We start from the raw sequence: 23,428 nt of genomic DNA on the forward strand, positions 1-23,428 counted from the left end.
ATGGCGGGGAACGTGAGATGGGTTCGCTACGGTATTCGGGAGATAGCATCGAAGGGTAGACGAGAATGCATGGACTGATGTCGTATCGAAGTTTCGGAAGAGCTTGGTCGACCAAGCGCTTAGTCGCTACGTAGCGACCGAACTTTGGTTCGAGCTCGGTCACTACGTAGCGATCGAGCGGAATGGACGTTTGGTCGCTACGTAGCGACTGAGCTTTGGATCGAACTCGGTCGCTACTTTGCGACCGAGCGGAGCAAGTGTTTGGACGCTGTGTAACGATCCTTCTCGAGCTCTTGTCCGATGATTCGCATTTTTTCCGCAAAGCTTTTCGTAAAGAAAAATCTATTTCGAAAAAGTATTTGTCGAAGAATATTTCTTCTTCGGGGATTTGGACGTTAACTTCGTCGTAACCGTTTTCGACCCCAACACCATTCGAGGAGGCTTATTTTACCAACAGATTATGGATGTTCTTCAGAGAAACCAGAGAGACTGAATAGGACATTAGGAGAATGTTCGGTGAAGCTAGAGAAAAGATGAAGAAGAGGATTACACTGAAGAAGAAGAAGAATGATCCTGGGTAATTTGCAATACCATGTATGGTGAAGAGTATATAGAGTTCCCACATGCCTTGTGCGACACAGGAGCATCATTCAGCATCCTACCTAGGGTTATAACAGACTATCTGGGTCTGCAGGTGGAGCATTCCAAGGAATTATTCACTTTTGTGGCTTGTTCTCAGAGGAGTTCAGGGGGAATTGTGAGAGGTCTAGAGGTGCAGATTGATAATGCCCTAGTTCCATTTGATTTCCATGTCTTGGATATCAAGCTAAACTGAAACTCTTCTCTATTACTTGGGAGAGCTTTCTTGTCGACAGTAGGAGCAGTGTGCAACTTGCAAACCAACCAGTTGTGCCTGACACTCATAGATCCTCATGTCCACTACAATCCTATTCCAGTCAAGAAGCCACAAACGTCCTCCAGAAGAATTAATGATCCAGGACTCATCGTAGCATGCCATTGTGGAGCTGAGTACGAGACAGAATACTCGGCGTCGATCAAAACTCACACAGCCACATCGATCGACAGTGCCCACCAGAAATTGATCGACAGTAGCCCAGAATATTGGGAGAACGACTACTTCAACCCCATTATGGCAGCACATACCAGACACACCATGCATATGGAGGAGTATGATGAAGATTATGAGGAGGAACGAGCTATAGAGTACATAGCCATTCTTGATGAGGAAGATAGACTTCTCCACCATTCCTCTTGGAAAACGAATGCACCGTCGATCGACAGAACAATCTCAACATCGATCGATACTCATCCTCATCAGACAAGCCGAAAACAAGCATTGACCGACATTGCCTACTTCCCATCGATCGACACTGGAGTCGACCGTGTACGAGAAGGAGACTACTCGATTGGCAGTTGGGCAGATGATCACCATCACGAAAGCTATGCAGTAGAAACGGAAATTCATGAGCCAGGAGTAGATGAACCTCACGAAGGTTTCACATATGAGGAACTTCTTAACATGCAAAGACGTGATGAAGTAGATCAACAGCGAGCAGAAGCTACTGGGAAAAGAACACGTTTCAGACATTTTATCGACAGAGCCAACCGCCTGTCGATCGACGAAAAACCTCCATCATCGATCGACATCTATCCAAAACCATCATCCACTGTAAGCAAAACCCCTAATTATGATAACCAGTATCTAACACAGAATGAATTTGGTATTTTCAGGGACCAAGATGGCTACGCAAGAGCAATAGATGGACATGCACTGCAAGTATACAGCGAGGAAATTGCAGACATTCTTCAGATGGCTAATGGAGTAGATAATCTCTTCATGCAACAATGCACCGTCCCAACACATCAACAGAGGGTTACAAAAAAGTTCTATGACACAGCTGGTGGCATAGACAATCGCTTCAAGCAGAAGTATAGACACCCTACTCGACTGTCGATCGACGTTGACGTTCATCCATTGATCGACAGACATCCAGAATTTGGTAGAAGAGCCTTTGACCTTTTTGGAACTGGAAAATTCTACTGGGAAGAGAAAGATGAGTATGGAGTCTACAGAAATGATTAGGGATGTGCAAGAGATGTGGATGGACACATCATCAATGTGTCCAAGGATGATATCCGAAAGCTAATGGAAAGAGCTTCGAGAGATGAGCACAGCTGCATATGTCTTACAGAACATGCTAGCTCATTCACACAGACCAAGCTGGTACCAATTATCTACACCAAGAACGAGATCAATGAGATGTTCTAGGGAGTATATGGAGCCCGATGAAGTCTCAACCAGATTTTCACACCAGACCAGAAATTGATCAGTTGGTAGAAGAGATTTACAGAACTCTGGAAACTACAAAAGAGAGGCTTGATAGGAGATGTGATGACATCTATTTCCTAATAGACCTTACCATGAGTGCTTTGACTTCTCAGATACAAGCAATACATGGGGAATTAGTGGAGATTCAGAGTTACATTGCCCGTCGACCAGAAGCATTAGCATCGATCGAAAAATACAACAACAAATCGACCGACATTCATAGACAAACATTGGTCGACAATGCTACAAACCGAGGCAGGCTAGTACCAAAGGTGACATCAGACATGTCTTATACACACAACCATGGAGAGGAGATCTCAGCTGACACTTACGCCACACTTATGAGACATCAGTTCAACCTTGAGCGTCTTGGAGGTCGATTGCAGAAGATGGAAAACACAACTGCAACAATAAAGGAAAGATGGCGCAGAGGAGATGAAGCGATACGAGACTTCACTGGTACATGGTTCAACAAGCGCAGAGAAGAGATGGACACTTGTTTTCCAGCAAGTTCCAGCTTTCAACATTACTAGCCAAATCACCTCCAAAGTCAAGCTAAATGACTATAACAAACCGCTGAGTGGGAGGCAACCCACTATTAGGTAATATTTAATTGGTTTTTATTAATCTAGTATTTATGTTGGTTTTTATTTATTTACTGCAGGTCATATAAAAATAAAAATAAAAGATCCGAGTAGACGATTGCCGTGAGTATCGACCGACAAAACACTGCCGACATCGATCGACAGAACATCACCTGCTGCGACCGATATCAACACCTTTACGTCGGTCGACATCCATTTCAGTCTGGTATATTGTTCTAACTTGTTACATTGAGTCCTTATGATTTAGTTATCACCATAACTCCGACTGAATATACACTGGGGACAGTGTAGTTTAAGTCTGGGGGGAGGTTTACTGATAGTAGTTTATTCATGAGTCTTATTAAAATGTTTTCAAAAAAGTTTTTATTGAGTCAAGAAGAGGATAATGAACTTATTAGATTTTTGCTTGTTATCTAACCACTCTTTACCACCATTCTAGACTACTGATTGCAGATAGTACTAAAGATACTAAAGTGGATCAACCTATCAACTATTCACACTTGCTGATATTGTTTGAAGGAACCAAAGCTAACCTCCAACACTAAACTTGACACAACTGCTTGTCTTGGGGCTTGGTATACATGGGATCGGATTCTTCAAACAAGTCTGGAAGGTAAATCCTTGTGTAGATTTATCACCCCCTCTCTCTACTTTTGAAATATAGATTAAAATTATAGATATAGTTTATAAAAAAAACAAAAAAAAAAATTAGTTATAGATTAATTAGGAAGGGATTCGAACAGGACTTGGTGGCTACAACCATCAAGGCTTGCTTCACAAATAATCCTAGGATATAGGTCAAAAAGAAGTGAACAGGATTTGGTAGCTACAACCATTAAAGCTTGATTTATGGAAGTCTGTCCAATCTTAGTCAATGATCTTGCAATATAAGCAGACTTTGACTGGGAGAAAAAATTAGTAGAGAGAGAGGATATGAACTATTGTTTACATGCAGGTCCAGATAATTGTTGGAGCATCCTTGCATTCTATGATCGATACCCCCAAGGTAAAGCCTGCACTTTTATATATACTAAGAAATGAGGTTGGTAGAAGGGAATGTCAGACATGATTTGCTAAGTTGTTGGCTAGTTGAATTTGGTTGTTAAGTTAGGATATGGTTTAATGTGCTTTTGTGATTATGACTTCTTAGATGTGGACTGCAATATTGTAGAAGTAATATTGTAGAGGTGGTGATACTAAGTTTTAAATCATGTGACTCTCTGCTGTTTTCAAACCTCTTTAAGAGAGACTACCTGTTTGTTTTACTTGAGAACAAGCAAAATGGTAAGCCTGGAGGAGTTGATAGACCATGGATTTGACCCATTTTTATCCATGGTTTATAAGTGTTTTAACTACTAATTATTATATTATAAAGTCTATTTAGAATATTTATAGGATCAGGAGTGATTTGGAGGAAAGTGATGATTTTGAAGCATTTTGGAGATATTTGGAGTAAGCACCCGAGATGACCATCGAGCTCGACCATCGGTCGACATTGAAGAGGGATAATCGATCGATGTTCACATCTTGACATCGATCGATAGCGAAGCGCGCAGAAAACCCGTTTGGTCTCAGCCAACTTAGAGCCCAAGTCTTCACTAATTTACAAGATTACCCCTGACGAATTTTAACCTAATTATATAAGTTTTGCCAACATGTTAGAGGCAAAGTGTGCTTTCTTGTTTTATTGTTTTTCACAGCAAAGGTTTCTAGGATTTTTAGTAGATTGGAGAGAAGATCCAAAGTTATTTGTGATGGGAACTCCATTAATATCTATCTATTATTCTAATGCATTTTTCATACCATATTGTTGTTATGAATTGTTTGGCCATGTCTGAGTAGTTCTCTTGTTAGATTTTAGGGTTTAAATAGGTTATGAGGGATTAGCCCCAACTATAGATTTCTAAGTTGTGATATTTGTGTTGCAGACTGGAGTGCATGTCTGGTGACTCGCTGTTCCTTAAGTTCCTACATTATCTTATTGGGATCTTCTCCAGTGTCGTGGAAGACTAAGAAACAGAACATTGTGTCTGCTTCGTCTGCCGAATCTGAATACCGGTCGATGGCTTACACATTGCATGAGTTAAAATGGATTAAGCGCATTCTGACTTCCTTCGGCATTCAACATAGAGAGCCTATGAAGTTGTTCTGTGACAGTCAATCAACTACATATATTGCTAAGAATCCAGTCTTCCACAAACGTACGAAACACATAGAGAACGACTGTCATCAAGTTCGAGATGATGTTCAAGATAAACTCATCACAATGGAACACATTTCAACCAAGGAGCAACCAGCTGATCTACTCACTAAGTCACTACCTTCTACAACATTCACTTATCTCCTGTCCAAGTTGGGGATTCAAGAAGTTTCATCGCCCACTTGAGGGGGGGTATAGAGATAAGGACGATAGTTAAGATAACGATAACTCCATATGTTGTAATTATCCATATTTACATATTCCTAAGGGTAGTAGGAGATACTACGTTGTATATATATGTTGCTATAAGCATGAATACAAACAACACTTTCATGTTATTTTAATACCAAACATAAAAAAATAAAAGATAGCGTCGAAAAGGATAGAATACAGTTTTCCAAAATCTATAATATAATGAAGCAGTTGCTTCTTTCCCGAGGCGGCACGTCAGCAGGTATGTGGGCCCCACAGCTTTTTAAAAAAAAATTCTTATTGGGCTCGCGTTTGTTAAAGAAAATCCAAATACTGTTTTGGATGGGCCTTTGACACCTAATTTGTTTATGGCCCAGTATACATCATCTTCTTGACACTTGTTCGTCAATTGAATTTAGGGTTGTTGGGGTCAAAATCGGTCACGACGGAATCAATGTCTGAAAGTCCGTAAAAATCGGCATGAACGTTTTTACGAAAATAAATCTTCGGAAAAGATTCTTACTTACGAAAAGCTTTGCGGAGGAAACACGAGACATCGGACAAGAGCTCAAAAAAGGTCGCTACGAAGCGACCGAACGCGTGTTCCGCTCGATCTCTACGTAGCGACCGAGCTCGAGCTCAAGCTCGGTCGCTACGTAGAGACCGAACGTTCGTTCCGCTCTGTCTAAACGTAAAGGGAAACGATCAATTTTATCAAACCCCGTAAGTTTGACTCATTATCGAACTAAAGAAGTCTCAACGCATAAGGGTTTTACCAAAACAGTTTTCCGAATGCTTTTCGGAAAAGTAAAACTTGCTCTCCCCTAAACCGCAGAAAAACCATAGGTTAATCGCGGAAAAAGGAAGCACATCGAATCGGGTACATAGCTCGCCGCTGTACTTCTTCCGAATATCTTTCGGAAAAAACCCTAGATTAATCGTAGAAAATGGAAGCGCAGCAGATCGGTTACAAAACCCCCACGGCTGTACTTCTTCAAAATAACTTTCAGAGAAACGAAGTTGATTTCTATAGAATCACTCGAAACCTAAAACGGCTGATGAAGACTAAAAAAAATAAAGCAAAATGGGAGATTGTATCCCCACCGCTAAAATGTTTTCTGAAGCCTAAGATTTCGTAAGAATTCAAGTATCACTTTCATAGTAATAAACTTTGCGAGTTGTCGCTGTTTGTCACCTAAATCTTACTTCGAAAAAAAAAACTGCTCGAAACTTCCACGGATCAATCCCACGGATAAGAGAAAAACTTCTGACTAAGTTTGGTTGCAATAATTAGCCTCGTCACAGCTCTCGTACAGCCAAAACTTGAAAACCTCTTTACGGAACAAATCACCTCCAAAGTCAAGCGAAATGACTATAACAAACCGCTGAGTGGGAGGCAACCCAATATTAGGTAATATTTAATTGGTTTTTATTAATCTAGTATTTATGTTGGTTTTTATTTATTTACTGCAGGTCATATAAAAATAAAAGATCCGAGTAGACGATTGCCGTGAGTATCGACCGACGAAACACTGCCGACATCGATCGACAGAACATCACCTGCTGCGACCGATATCAACACCTATACGTCGGTCGACATCCATTCCGGTCTGGTATATTGTTCTAACTTCTTACATTGAGTCCTTATGATTTAGTTATCACCATAACTTCAACTGAATATACACTGGGGACAGTGTAGTTTAAGTCTGGGCGGAGGTTTACTGATAGTAGTTTATTCATGAGTCTTATTAAAATGTTTTCAAAAAAGTTTTTATTGAGTCAAGAAAGAGATAATGAACTTATTAGATTTTTGCTTGTTATCTAACCACTCTTTACCACCATTCTATACTACTGATTGCAGATAGTACTAAAGATACTAAAGTGGATCAACCTATCAACTATTCATACTTGCTGAGATTGTTTGAAGGAACCAAAGATAACCTCCAACACTAAACTTGACACAACTGCCTGTCTTGGGGCTTGGTATACATGAGATCGGATTCTTCAAACAAGTCTGGAAGGTAAAGCCTTGTGTAGATTTATCACCCCTTCTCTCTACTTTCGAAATATAGATTAAAATTATAGATATAGTTTATAAAAAAAAAAAAAAAATTAGTTATAGATTAATTAGGAAGGAATTCGAACAGGACTTGGTGGCTACAACCATTAAAGCTTGCTTCACAAATAATCCTTGGAAATAGGTCAAAAAGAAGTGAACAGGATTTGGTGGCTACAACCATTAAAGCTTGATTCATGGAAGCCTGTCCAATCTTGGTCAATGATCTTGCAATATAAGCAGACTTTGACTGGGAGAGAAAATTAGTAGAGAGAGAGAATATGAACTATTGTTTACATGCAGGTCCAGATAATTGTTGGAGCATGCTTGCATTATGTGATCGATACCCCCAAGGTAAAGCCTGCACTTTTATATATACTAAGAAATGAGGTTGGTAGAAGGGAATGTCAGACAGGATTTGCTAAGTTGTTGGCTAGTTGAATTTGGTTGTTAAGTTAGGATATGGTTTAATGTGCTTTTGTGATTAGGACTTCTTAGATGTGGATTGTAATATTGTAGAGGTAATATTGTAGATGTGATGATTCTAAGTTTTAAATCATGTGACTCTCTGCTGTTTTCAAACCTCTTTAAGAGAGGCTACCTGTTTGTTTTACTTGAGGACAAGCAAAATGGTAAGTCTAAGGGAGTTGATAGACCATGGATTTGACCCATTTTTATCCATGGTTTATAAGTGTTTTAACTACTAATTATTATATTATAAAATCTATTTAGAATATTTATAGGATCAGGAGTGATTTGGAGGAAAGTGGTGATTTTGGAGCATTTTGGAGATATTTGGAGTAAGCACCCGAGATGACCATCGAGCTCGACCATCGGTCGACATTGAAGAGGGATAATCGATCGATGTTCACATCTTGACATCGATCGATAGCGAAGCGCGCAGAAAACCCGTTTGGTCTCACCCAACTTAGAGCCCAAGTCTTCACTAATTTACAAGATTACCCCTAACGAGATTTAACCAAATTATATAAGTTTTGCCAATATGTTAGAGGCAAAGTGTGCTTTCTTGTTTTATTGTTTTTCACAGGAAAGGTTTCTAGGATTTTTAGTAGGTTGGAGAGAAAATTCAAAGTTATTTGTGATTGGAACTCCATTAATATCTATCTATTATTCTAATGCATTTTTCATACGATATTGTAGTTATGAATTGCTTGGCCATGTCTGAGTAGTTCTCTTGTTAGATTTTACGGTTTAAATAGGTTATGAGGGATTAGCCCCAACTATAGATTTCTAAGTTGTGATATTGGTGTTGCCGACTGGAGTGCATGTCCGGTGACTCGCGGTTCCTTAAGTTCCTACATTATCTTATTGGGATCTTCTCCAGTGTCGTGGAAGACTAAGAAACAGAACATTGTGTCTGCTTCGTCTGTCGAATCTGAATACCGGTCGATGGCTTACACATTGCATGAGTTAAATTGGATTAAGCGCATTCTGACTTCCTTCGACATTCAACATAAAGAGCCTATGAAGTTTTTCTGTGACACTCAATCAACTACATATATTGCTAAGAATCCAGTCTTCCACAAACGTACGAAACATATAGAGAACGACTGCCATCAAGTTCGAGATGATGTTCAAGATAAACTCATCACAATGGAACACATTTCAACCAAGGAGCAACCAGCTGATCTACTCACTAAGTCACTACCTTCTACAACATTCACTTATCTCATGTCCAAGTTGGGGATTCAAGAAGTTTCATCGCCCACTTGAGGGGGGTATAGAGATAAGAACGATAGTTAAGATAAAGATAACTCCATATGTAGTAATTATCCATATTTACATATTCCTAAGGGTAGTAGGAGATACTACGTTGTATATATATGTTGCTATAAGCATGAATACAAACAACACTTTCATGTTATTTTAATACCAAACATAAAAAATAAAAGATAGCGTCGAAAAGGATAGAATACAGTTTTCCAAAATCTATAATATAATGAGGCAGTTGCTTCTTTCCCGAGGCGACACGTCAGCAGGTATGTGAGCCCCACAGCTTTTTTTAAAAAAAAATCTTATTGGGCTGGCGTTTGTTAAAGAAAATCCAAATACTGTTTTGGATGGGCCTTTGACACCTAATTTGTTTATGGCCCAGTATACATCATCTTCTTGACACTTGTTCGTCGATTGAATTTAGGGTTGTTGGGGTCAAAATCGGTCACGACGGAATCAATGTCTGAAAGTCCGTAAAAATCGGCATGAACGTTTTTACGAAAATAAATCTTCGGAAAAGATTCTTACTTACGAAAAGCTTTGCGGAGGAAACACGGGACATCGGACAAGAGCTCAAAAAAGGTCGCTACGAAGCGACCGAACGCGTGTTCCGCTCGATCGCTACGTAGCGACCAAGCTCGAGCTCAAGCTCGGTCGCTACGTAGCGACCAAGTTCGAGCCGAAGCCCGGTCGCTACGTAGCGACCGAGGGTTCGTTCCGCTCGGTCGCTACGTAGCGACCGAGCTTTTCCAAAACGTTGATACGACATTAGTCCATGCATTCTCGTCTACTCTTCAATGCTATCTCCCAAAGACCGTAGCGAACCCATTTCATGTTTCCCGCCATTCTAAGTCATCGATCAAACTTTACGGTAAAAACCGCGGAAAGTTCGTTCTTTATCGAAAGAAGCCGTAATAAACGCTTCGAGTCAGAAGACGGCCCAAAGGGACCTAAGACATGACTCGAGGCCCAACTTACGATTTCTTAACCAACAGCCCGTAAGCCGCATGACGGTTTACGCTTGGTTCGCAAGGAAAGATAAATGTCAAGTCTCTGCGGATAAATACGAAATTTTGAAAATAATTACGAAGATCGGAAAAAAATGGAATATCTTCATTTATATGCTATGACGGCTTAAGGGTAGAAGAGGAAAAGCGTAAACCGACCTAGGAGCCAGTATATAAGGAGTCCTAGGCGAGAGGCATGGGGAGAGACTTTTTTCAGAGCAAGCTTTGCACTTAGAGCAATTAGACAACTTTCTGTTTTTGTTATTTCGAGCTGCGACTCAACTAGGTTTTGCAGTCTTAGGTTGTTAGAACTAGGAATCTCGTCGACAACTCTCATAGCCAAGGCTTCTACCTTGTTGTAACGCTCATACGCGGATTCGGAATAAAACTCTTTTTGCTCTCTTTTACGATTTCTTATTTCTTTTCGTCTTTAATTGCGTGTTCTGATTGCTTGGCGTGTGGTTTAACAGATATCCGGGACCTCTGGGAAATTAGGGTTTTCTAACTTTCCTAATTTAAACGGAAATCGACAGTGCGAATTTCGGTTCCCACAGTTTGGCGCTAGAAGGAGGGGGCGACGGATTACACTAACTCATAACCGCAAAACGCTTGATCAAAACAATGTCTGGAAATACGAAAGACAAAATCGCAGTTTGCAATAACGCTGGTAAGACAATGTCTTGAGAAAATCGAAAACCTAGCCGCGACTCTTCGCCACAGGAAGTGCAACGAAACGAGCTCGCGATTTCTCTGTCTAAACGTAAAGGGAAACAATCAATTTTATCAAACCCCGTAAGTTTGGCTCATTAACGAACTAAAGAAGTCTCAACGCATAAGGGTTTTACCAAAACACATTTTTACGAAAGCTTTTCGGAAAAGTAAAACTTGCTCTCCCCTAAACCGCAGAAAAATCCTAGGTTAATCGCGGAAAAAGGAAGCACATCGAATCGGGTACATAGCTCGCCGCTGTACTTCTTCCGAATATCTTTCGGAAAAAACCCTAGATTAATCTTAGCAAAAGGAAACGCAGCAAATCGGTTACAAAACCTCCACGGCTGTACTTCTTCAAAATAATTTTCAGAGAAACGAAGTTGATTTCTATAGAATCACTCGAAACCTAAAGAAGCAAAACGGGAGATTGTATCCCCACCACTAAAATGTTTTCGGAAGCCTAAGATTTCGTAAGAATTCAAGTACACTTTCATAGTAATAAACTCTGCGATTTGTCGCTGTTTGTCACCTAAATCTTACTTCGAAAAAGAAAAACTGCTCGAAACTTCCACGGATCAATCCCACGGATAAGAGAAAAACTTCTGACTAAGTTTGGTTGCAATAATTAGCCTCGTCACAACTCTCGTACAGCCAAAACTTGAAAACCTCATTACGGAACAAATCTCGTAAAAATTATGCTCAACAATATCTTGCGAAATAACCTTCGCAAGAATTAAGCTCGACAACATTTTACGAAACAACTTTCGTAAAATTAAAATCGATAACATTTTGCGGAATAACTGTCATAAAGTTGACCAACCAAGACACTCGGTCGGTCGCTACGTATTGAGCGACCAAGACACTCGGTCGGTCGCTACGTATTGAGCGACCTAGCTACTCGGTCGGTCGCTACGTATTGAGCGACCTATCCACTCGGTCGGTCGCTACGTATTGAGCGACCAAGCCACTCGGTCGGTCGCTACGTATTGAGCGACCGAGACACTCGGTCGGTCGCTACATATTGAGCGACCTAGCTACTCGGTCGGTCGCTACGTATTGAGCGACCAAGCCACTCGGTCGGTCGCTACGTATTGAGCGACCAAGCCACTCGGTCGGTCGCTACGTATTGAGCAACCAAGACACTCGGTCGGTCGCTACGTATTGAGCGACCTAGCCACTCGGTCGGTCGCTACGTATTGAGCGACCTAGCCACTCGGTCGGTCGCTACGTATTGAGCGACCTAGCCACTCGGTCGGTCGCTACGTATTGAGCGACCAAGACACTCGGTCGGTCGCTACGTATTGAGCGACCAAGCCGCTCGGTCGGTCGCTACGTATTGAGCGACCTAGCCGCTCGGTCGGTCGCTACGTATTGAGCGACCTAGCCGCTCGGTCGGTCACTACGTATTGAACGACCTAGCTAATCGGTCGGTCGCTACGTATTGAGCGACCAAGCCACTCGGTCGGTCGCTACGTATTGAGCGACCTAGCCACTCGGTCGGTCGCTACGTATTGAGCGACCTAGCCACTCGGTCGGTCGCTACGTATTGAGCGACCAAGCCACTCGGTCGGTCGCTACGTATTGAGCGAATAAGACACTCGGTCGGTCGCTACGTATTGAGCGACCAAGCCACTCGGTCGGTCGCTACGTATTGAGCGACCAAGCCACTCGGTCGGTCGCTACGTATTGAGCGACCAAGACACTCGGTCGGTCGCTACGAATTGAGCGACCAAGCAACTTGGTCGGTCGCTATGAATTGAGAGACCTAGCCACTCGGTCGGTCGCTACGTATTGAGCGATCAAGCCACTCGGTCGGTCGCTACGTATTGAGCGACCAAGACACTCGGCTGGTCGCTACGTATTGAGCAACCAAGCTACATGGTCGGTCGCTACGTATTGAGCGACCTAGCCACTCGGTTGGTCGCTACGTTACAACCGACCCGCGAACGAGTCAATCGCTATAATTTTTTTGGAAAAACTTTCGCAACATATGACAACCTTCGAAAATCTAACAACGATCGTAGAAAAAGAATATCGGATAAGGAAAGAGATGGAGCGAAATCCGAGAATCAAAATTCGCCCAACCGCCTGTCTCCATGGTCTCACCATCCGTCCTCTCGCGCCTTGATCTGTGGCCAAAACTTCATCACCTGGCGAGTCGTACTGAACATCCTTGGCATCTCTCGATCATCCCTGGCTATTCCTAAACGCTAAAAAGTTTTCGACGAGATGCCTATTCATTTTCGTAAATCCAATTATACTAAGATTGAAACATGGATCACGAAAACCGCAATATTGGCAGCAGCCAAAACGCGGCCAAGAAAGCAGAGAAGTGCATGAAAAGTTAATATTCTTGCTATTCGAAGTGGGCAGACAGACACAAAAAGAGAAGGGCAAATGAGCTAGCAAAACTGAGAAGAGACAAAACTGCATCTTCGAGAGAACTAAGGTAATTGCGACTTGAAATTTTTGAAATCAGACTTGGATTTTTCGTAGGAAATTACTAAGAAATAAAAACGCCTTTGAGACTGCCATAGAACTTTAGGAAACGTAAAACCTAGGTGGATAGTCTAGCGAACTAAGTCTTAGGTGATTTTTCATGTCTCGATATATTGTCCCATAACTGTTCGTCCAGATCTTGCAAACCGATCTAAACTCTCCGAAAATCCAGAAACAATCGCCACGCATATCAAGCTCGCTTCCTAAGGAGAGAAAAAACTAGAGACATGAACGTCGTCGTAAAACAGATTTGTTTCTGGCAATTCTCTCGGAACCGACATATTCCAAGTCTTCAACCTGGAAACAACCAAATTACAGTCCAAGCGTCGTCTTCAAACCGACTCGGACTGTCGATCATTCTATTCCTCGAGAAAAAAGGGACGGAGTAGGTGCGTATGCTATACTCGTATACTCTCATACTTCAAAAACATATTCAAACAATGCGATGTCTCATCAAGATCATCCTAAAAGCAAACGACAATCTGAGATTCGTCTAAACGATAGGAACTGATCCAAACCATGTTGGAAAAATTCTCAAAGACTATACAGAATCTATCATCGCAATCATTCGTTTAGAAAACCTCTGCCAAACTTCAGAATGAAAGTCGATGATTTGTTGAAGTCATAAAGATCTTTTCCGATTTGATAAAATGAGTTTCGTATAAGAATCATTATACGAGAATTCTTTAGGCATCAAAGCATCACTCTCATTTTTCGTTGAACAACCCGACTCACGGAAAAACATCAAAAACATTTGCGACAAAGCAAAATCAAGAACAAAAGTAACAGAAAATACGACAAAGAGAACACGTCCTCCCCGCTCGTCGACTAAGTCTATCGCTGTTTAACTGATTCATTCAAGAAACCTGCAAAAACATTTCGCGACTAGATCTCGGTGAAATAACCTTTGGGCAAACTCCATGAGTGACTCAGAGAAACTTTCACCGAAGAATAAAAACAAAAGCGAAAACGTTTTTCAAAAATCTGCGGAAACATCGTTATTTTGACATCTCCATATGTCGCGTCAATTTAATAAATTTTTAAAAACCGGTCGCCCGTTACTTACTCAAAAAATCCTTCGTATAATCAGATTGTCGAAGCCCGGTCGCTACGTAGTGACCGAGTGTTCATTCCGCTCGGTCGCAACGTAGCAACCAAGCTCGAGCCGAAGCTCGGTCGCAACGTAGCGACCGAGCTCAAGCCGAAGCTCGGTCGCTAAGCGTTCGTTCCGCTCGGTCGCTACGTAGCGACCGACCTCTTCCGAAACGTTGATACGACATTAGTCCATGCATTCTCGTCTACCCGTCGATGCTATCTCCCGAAGACCGTAGCGAACCCATTTCATGTTTCCCGCCATTGTAAGTCATCGATCAAACTTTACGGTAAAAACCACGAAAAGTTTGTTCTTTATCGAAAGAAGCCGTAATAAACGCTTCGAGTCAGAAGACGGCCCAAAGGGACCTAAGACATGACTCGAGGCCCAACTTACGATTTCTTAGCCAACAGCCCGTAAGCCGCATGACGGTTTACGCTTAGTTCGCAAGGAAAGATAAATGTCAAGTCTCCGCGGATAAATACGAAATTTTGAAAATAATTACGAAGATCGGAAAAAATGGAATATCTCCATTTTTATGCTATGACGACTTAAGGGCAGAAGAGGAAAAGCGTAAACCGACCTAGGAGCCAGTATATAAGAAGTCCTACGCGAGAGGCATGGGGAGAGACTTTTTTCAGAGCAAGCTTAGCACTTAGAGCAATTAGGCAACTTTCCGTTTTTGTTTTTTCGAGCTGCGACTCAACTAGGTTTTGCAATCTTAGGTTGTTAGAACTAGGAATCTCGCCGACAGCTCTCATAGCGAAGGCTTCTACCTTGTTGTAACGCTCATACGCGAATTCGGAATAAAAATCTTTTTGCTCTCTTTTACGATTTCTTATTTCTTTTCTTCTTTAATTGTGTGTTCTGATTGCTTGGCGTGTGGTTTAACAGATATCCGGGACCTCTGGGAAATTAGGGTTTTCCTAACTTTCCTAATTTAAACGGAAATCGACAGTGCGAATTTCGGTTCCCACAAGGGTTTGGCTGATTCATAGAGAGAAGCGCAGATTGTTTGTTTCTGATTCCATGAATCGTTTTATAATTCTTTACCTCTGTTGCAGGGAAAACAGAGGATGTAGAGAAAGACAGGTGTCAAATAAGGAGTGGAGGAAAGGGAGGAAGTCGTTAACCGCTTAACAGAAAGGAGGAGCTAATCAGAGTGTGACACGCGTCTTATTTTGATTAGTCGAGTCTGTTTGTTTTGTTACGAGTATAAACAGAGTCGTCGTCTCTTTCTTTTAGATTCATTCAAAAAATAGAGTTGTAATTTCTCAAATCTTGATACATTTCTGTAATTCGTTTCATAGTTCATTGTGGGAAAGATCGTTCTATCTTCAGGATCTTTTGTACTTGAGCTTCGATTTGGTGTTTCTCGGAACGGTGAATCGATCTTTATAACGGAATCACAATCTCCGTTATCAGTGGTATCAGAGCCGTCGCATCCTCGGATTAGGCGGCGTTAGTGATCGGAAACAATGGTGGAAACAAGAGCACAAGCTCTATTGAAGAACACGATGGCGGTGCATAAGATGGATGGAGCTACGACGTCACGATTTGAAGCGATTGAGAAGGCGATAGAGTTACAGAACGAGAAAACGTCTCAGATAGGAGAGCGTGTGAAGGAGAAGGTGGAAGCGTTCGAAATGATGATGAATCGTAATACGATAAACGCGTCGACGAGTGCTACAATACCAGTTCATGACGAAATGAATTCCGGTGCGGAGAACAACGTTCCGTGATTCAATCAACATGGATTTCATCGTCACAATAATGGTATGACGAGATTGGGGAAGATCGACTTTCATAGATTCGACGGTACTAAGGTCAAAGAGTGGTTTCCGAAGGTTGAGCAGTTCTTTGTGATTGATGATACTTCGGAGGAGGCTAAAGTCAGTCTTAAGTCGATGCATTTTGATGGTGAAGCTTACGCATGGCATAGTACAAGAAGATGAGGGAGCTTTGATATTACGCAATTGGAGAGGTTACAGGAATAGACTTAAAGAAAGATTTGAAGAAGTCTTGGATGATCCTATTGCGGAGTTGAAGAAATTGAAGGAGACAGAAGGGATTGCGGAGTATCATGCTGAGTTTGAGTTGATCAGAGCAAGGCTTCGTATGTCAGAGGAATACCTATTGAGTGCTTATTTGGCAGGGTTGAGATTGGATACTCAGATGCATGTCAGAATGTTTCATCCAACTTCAACTCGAGAGTGTTTAGTACTGGGTAGATTGTACGAAAGGGCACATCCGAGGAGAGAAACGAAGAGTAATTGGAGCCAACATAAGCCTCCGTAGAATCAACAGAAGGAAATACTAGGGAGTAAGAAGGAAGAAGGAAGTAAGAACAAGGAGGAGGTGTCAAAGCAGAGAGAAACGAATGGTAAGATGAAACCATTCTTATCTCAAGCGGAGATGAGCGAGAGGAGAGCTAAAGGGTTATGCTATTACTGTGATGAGAAGTTTACTCCTGATCATTACTTAAAACATAAAAAGACTCAATTGTATGCAATGGAGTGTGAGGAAGAAGATATTTTTCATGAGGCGTTGGATTATGAAGAAGAGGAGGAACAATATGAAGCGAAGGATCAAGCTAGGATCTCAATCAATGCGATATCTGGTATTACTGATTATACTACAATGAAAGTGAGGGGATATCATGGGAAGAAGACGATATACGTATTGATTGACTCAGGATCAACACATAACTTCATTGATCCTAAGATTGCAGAGATATTGGGATGTAAAATCAAAGAAGCAGGGAAGACAAAAGTTGCAGTAGCTGATGGCAATAGAATTACAGTGTCTGGAAAGATTGAGAACCTCCAATGGGAGTTTCAAGGTCAACAGTTTACCTCTGACTTCATGGTAATTCCGCTTGGTGGTCACGATATGGTTTTGGGAGTTCAATGGTTGGCAAAGCTTGGACCTATTACATGGGATTTTGAGAAGCTGGAGATGAGGTTTAAGTGGGGAAATCATAAAGTATTACTGACGAGTATTCAACCAGGATCAGTAAGAGAAGTGAAGTTTAAGAGGAAGCATAAGTCGCAAGAGTCTGAGATGCAGTTACATATGATTTATGCATATGAAGAATGTGACGGAGCAGCTGTGAAGTTGAATGTGTTAGGAGTTAACACAACACAAGGCCATATGGATGAGAGGATTGAGAAGCTAACAAGAGAGTATGCATATATATTTCAAGAACCGAAAGAGTTACCACCTTTCAGGCTCAATCACAACCACAAGATAATCTTGAAGGAAGGAGCTGAGCCAGTAAACCAACGACCCTATAGGTATGCGGTTTATCAAAAGAATGAAGTGGATAAAATGGTTAAAGAATTGCTCCAAGCAGGAACAGTCCAGCCAAGTTCCAGTCCCTATGTGTCACCAGTCGTCTTGGTCAAGAAGAAGGACAACACTTGGAGGCTCTATGTAGACTATAGAATATTGAACAACATGACTGTGAAAGATAGATTCCCTATTCCTCTCATTGATGACTTGATGGATGAGCTTGGAGGATCATCAGTTTACTCAAAGATTGATTTGAGGGCTGGTTACCATCAGTTAAGAATGGAGAAGGAGGATGTTCATAAAACGGCTTTTAAAACGCATAGTGGGCATTATGAGTACTTGGTCATGCCGTTTGGATTAACAAACGCACCTGCAACATTTCAAGGATGGATGAATGATGTGTTTAAGGAGTGCTTGAGGAAGTTTGTTCTGATATTGTTTGATGACATTCTCATATACAAATCTTGTATGGAAGATCATCTCAAACATCTCAGAATAGTCTTTGAATTGATGAGAATCCATAAGATGTTTGCTAAGCAGAGCAAATGTGCGTTTGCAACATCAAGAGTGGAGTACTTGGGACATTTCATACAAGCTTCAGGAGTGTCTACTGATCTAAGTAAGATCAAAGCAGTCGCTGAATGGCCAACACCAAGTACCTTGAAAAAGTTGAGAGGGTTCTTGGGGCTAGCAGGCTATTATAGGCATTTTGTGAAGGATTTTGGCATCATAGCGAGACCTATGACTGTATTGCAAAGAAGGATGCTTTTAAATGGACTGAGGAGGCTCAGGTTTCATTGGAGCAGTTGAAGAAAGCTTTATGTTCGGCATCGGTTTTAGCCCTTCCTCAATTTGATAAACCTTTTGTGGTGGAGACTGATGCCTGCAATCAAGGCATTGGTGCGGTTTTGATGCAGGAGGGTCATCCATTGGCATTCATAAGTCGTCATTTGAAAGGCAAGCAACTGAGTTTATCGATCTATGAGAAGGAGTTACTAGCTGTTGTGTTTGCAATACAAAAATTGAGGCACTACTTGTTGACTAATCATTTTGTGATCAAGACTGATCAGAGAAGCTTGAAGTATTTACTAGAGCAATGGCTTAACACTTCAATACAGCAAAAATGGTTAGCAAAGTTGCTAGAATTCGACTATGAGATTCAGTATAAACAAAGTAAAGATAATGTGGTGGCAGATGCATTATCTAGAGTGGATGGAGCAGAAATATTGCATATGGCAATGACAGTAGTGGAGTGTGACTTGTTGAAGAGGATACAAGAAGAATATGAGAAGGATGCGCTGTTAAAAGACATCATTGAGGAGTTGAAAAAGAAACCTACGAGTAAGAAACATTTATCTTGGTACCAGAACATTTTGCGGAGGAAGAATAAAATTGTGGTGCCATCTGAAGTAACACTCCGAGAGATGATTTTGAATTGGTTACATGGGTCTAGTCATGCAGGACATTCAGGACGGGATGTAACAGTTCAGAGAGTGAAGAGTTTGTTCTATTGGAAAGGCATGGCTAAAGATATCCAGGCCTAGATCAGAGCATGTATGGTTTGTCAACAGTGTAAATACGACACTGCAGCATCTCCTGGTCTATTGCAGCCATTACCTATACCTGAAGGTGTTTGGATGGATATCTCTATGGATTTCATAGATGGTTTACCTCTCTCGGGTGGGAGGTCAATAATACTAGTGGTGGTGGATCGTTTGAGTAAAGCAGCACATTTCATTGCCTTGAAACACCCTTACTCGGCAGCTTCAGTGGCTCAAGCTTTCCTGGACAATGTGTTTAAGCTGCATGGTATGCCGCGCTCTATAGTCAGTGATCGAGATGCAATCTTCACAAGTGACTTTTGGCAGGAGTTATTCAAGCTACAAGGATGCACCTTAAACCTATCAACGGCTTATCATCCGCAGAGTGATGGTCATACGGAAGTAGTAAATCGTTGCTTGGAGACTTATTTGAGATGCATGACAAATGATAAGCCACAGTTATGGAGTAAATGGCTGACTCTTGCGGAGTATTGGTATAATACAAGCTATCACTCAGCTACTCAGACTACCCCTTATGAGATTGTCTTTGGTCAACCTCCACCAATTCATCTTCCTTACTTGTCGGGAGAAGCTAGAGTTCAAGTAGTGGCTAAGAGTTTACAGGAGAAGGAAGATATGTTAATGGTTCTTAACTTTCATTTACTACGAGCACAACACAGGATGAAGCAGGTGGCTGATAGGCATCGCAGTGAGAGATCTTTTGAGTTAGGAGATTGGGTGTTTGTGAAGCTTCAACCTTACAGGCAACAATCAGTGGTTCAACGCTCTTCTCAAAAGATAGCACTGAAGTACTATGGTCCTTATAAGATCTTGGATAAGGTGGGAGTAGTGGCATATAAGTTGCAACTACCTACATCATCTCAAATCCACCCGGTCTTTCATGTATCTCAGTTGAAGCGTTTGGTAGGGAATGCCACTACATCTAATCAGTTGCCTTCGGTCTTATATGATGTGTCGCTCAAGGAACCTACGTTTTGCTTGGCTCGCAAGATGGTTCAACGCCAAGGCCAAGCAGCTACGATGGTATTGGTGCAATGGTCTAACCAAACAGCGGAGGAAGCGACGTGGGAGTATTTGTTTGATATGAAGAAGAAGTTTCCAGCATTTGAGTTCTAACCTTGTGGTCAAGGTTGTCAAAGGAGGGAAGTTGTGTTACAGGGAAAACGGAGGATGTAAAGAAAGACAGGTGTCAAATAAGGAGTGGAGGAAAGGGAGGAAGTCGTTAACAGCGTAACAGAAAGGAGGAGCTAATCAGAGTGTGACACGCGTCTTATTTTGATTAGTTGAATCAGTTTGTTCTGTTACGAGTATAAACAGAGTCATGGTCTCTCTCTTTTAGATTCATTCAGGAAAATAGAGTTGTAATTTCTCAAATCTTGATACAATTCTGTAATTCGTTACATAGTTCATTGTGGGAAAGATCGTTCTATCGTCGGGATCTTTTGTACTTGAGCTTCGATTTGGTGTTTCTCGGAACGGATCTTTATAACGGAATCACAATCTCCGTTATCAACCTCTACGTCTCCCAATCAATGGCAGACCACGTTCGCTACACCTCCTCCATTCCGCCTTATATATACGTTATCTTACGAGAGGAACCCTACGGCCCTCATTCTCTAAACAATTCGTCCTCCAATAAAACTGTATTACACCTTCTTAAAATGATTTCATCCGCTGCTCCAGTTGCCAAAGCCGCCGTCTGCCACTCAACTTTCGGTTCTCTCCATTTTCGGGATTCTCGGAACATCAAAAAAATGACGAGTTCATGGGAATCAGCTTCTCTTCCTTGATGACACGGTAAAGACTTCTTCGATCAATTGCAACCTCTCTTCCAGATCTGTTTATAATCGCCTATCTAACTCTTCATTTAAATATCTCATCTGACTGAATATGCAGAATTCGGAGATCCACGGCTTCATCCCCGCTGGTCGTAGATATCATGAAGGTTCAGTTCATCAATGTGTGGAACTGCGTTTTTATTGTGTTTTGAGATAACTGGGCGCATCACATACTACTAAGGTTGGTATCTTCTAGCTGAATTCTCCCTCCTTCAACCGTGTGAATAACAAAGTAATCACATGAAATTCATATATTTTTTTTCTCCTTTGTATGTTGTATATAAATCCATAGGTTGAAGGAAAAAAGGAGCGTGTAATCACATCCCTCAAATCCGAGTAAGGAGGATCTAGAGGCATGGAGAAGATATAAACTTTGAAGGAAGAGTTAACAGAGACTGTTACGAGAAACACTGAGTTATACAAGGTGAATAAATAATACTATTGCCTTTCAAATTGATTCTAATTCAGTGTACCATTATAAGCGACTAGAAAGCAGGAGACATGTGTTTGAGAGAATTTCTTCAGAGATTGTTTTGTCATAGCAACCATTTTTTGTAATAGGAACTTCAGTCTGCGGAGTTGCAGCAGAATAGTCGAGGTGTTTCAAATTAGAGGTATGTAGGATATTACTTCTCTTTCCATTTTGAAAGCGTAGTGTAAGTTCCTGTTTGATATCTGAACATTATCGATGTGCTCACAGGTTGAGGATGCAGAGGTAAGACAAAAGATTAAGACAATGGAAACACTTGAAAAGAAACTGGAATTCCTCCACCGTCAGAGAGCCGTTGTGTCTGAACAAGCCACCGCCAATATGAATGGCAAAAGACAAAACCCTGGTAGCATCTGAGGATGGCTTGCTGGAACTCTTCCGCCAAAAGCATGAATCCCCCATGAAGTTACGTTTTTTTCGGTATTTCTCTTTTTCATTACCAGTCTCATCTTTTATATAATGGATTCTATAAGTATTCATTTATGAAACCTCACTGTTGGTCTTTAGTATAGTTTATAAATCCACAGGAGCCAATTTATAGGTAATGTACTGGATATGGTCTTTGTAAACAGGTGAGTGGAAGTGGACAAAGCTACTCAAGAGAACCGAAGAGATCAACAAGGCCTTTGCCAATGAAGTCTCATGGGACCGAGCTTCCACGTCTTCTACTCAAGCACCAACACATAGACCAAGTGAAAGAACATATGGTGCGATCTAAACCGTTAGTTGTCTTTGCTTAAGGTTCTGTCTCAGTCAATGTTATGGATTGCAGTTGAACTGTGGTATTCAGGTTTTTTTTTTTTTACATTCATGTTTAGTTTCTAGAATGAGGAAAAACAAAATTGTGAAATTAAGAGTCAAGCAAGTAGAAAGCTTCACCTTGAGATTGCTTTTACCTGCAGATTCATGTGTTATGGTAGATAACGACAAACAAAGTTTACTTTCTTTGCTTCAGTTACAAAAGAACAAGAGCGTGTTCACAAGTCGATAAAGATTGACACTTGAAAGAAATTTTATTTTTTTTCAAAGAGTAGTTAGGAATCTTTCTACTCTCTTCTTTTTCTCACTACGTAAAAAGTCTTGGACTTTGTCTCTGCAAACACAGTTTTATCATTTTATGTATGTGTATAACAAGTCATTTGCAAATGTAAATATTATTTCTTTTCAATTCTTTTTTAGGATGTACTTTTAAAAAGGAAATAAAGAGATACACATCATACATAAATTTTGTCGTAGTTGGTTCTTGCTTAAAATAAGGAGTAAATTGTTGCATCTACAATCATATGATATATTTGATCTCTAAGTCATTTTGTATGTCATCTAATCTACTAACGGTTTGTGCGTGTGCTAATTGTATACAATTTTGAAAATACAAGATTATATTAATTTTTCTACTTGAAACTTCTTTTATTAATATTTTAAAAGGTAACTAGATTTTGACCCGCGCTTAGAAAGCGCGGGTTTGTTTGTTTTTTATTTATTAATCGAAAACTGATTTACAAATTACCATTATTTTTCATTTCGAACCATAACAATTGAGTTTTTAGGTTTTTATCATTTGTTTTTTTTCTCTTCAAAATATGGTATTTGTTCGAAATATGGTAGCTGTTCTATAATAATGTTTGAGTTTTAAAATTTGTTTTCATATCTGACCTAGATTCATGTTTGAACCTATAGACCCGATACATTGTATATAATCCTGTTCGGATTTAATGAAAAATTTGTTAATTAAAAATCCGATATAACCCGGTAAAAACCTAAAAACTGACTATTAACCCGCGATCTGATACTATTGAT

General features: G+C 40.9%; 1 pseudogene; it reads left to right on the plus strand.

Moving 5' to 3' along the window:
- Positions 1-15,339: 15,339 nt before the first annotated feature.
- Positions 15,340-16,745, plus strand: LOC125580803 (annotated as a pseudogene).
- The last annotated feature ends 6,683 nt before the right edge of the window (positions 16,746-23,428 follow it).

The sequence above is a fragment of the Brassica napus genome, chromosome C1 (genome assembly GCF_020379485.1).
Source record: "Brassica napus cultivar Da-Ae chromosome C1, Da-Ae, whole genome shotgun sequence".
Classification (NCBI taxonomy): Eukaryota; Viridiplantae; Streptophyta; class Magnoliopsida; order Brassicales; family Brassicaceae; genus Brassica; species Brassica napus.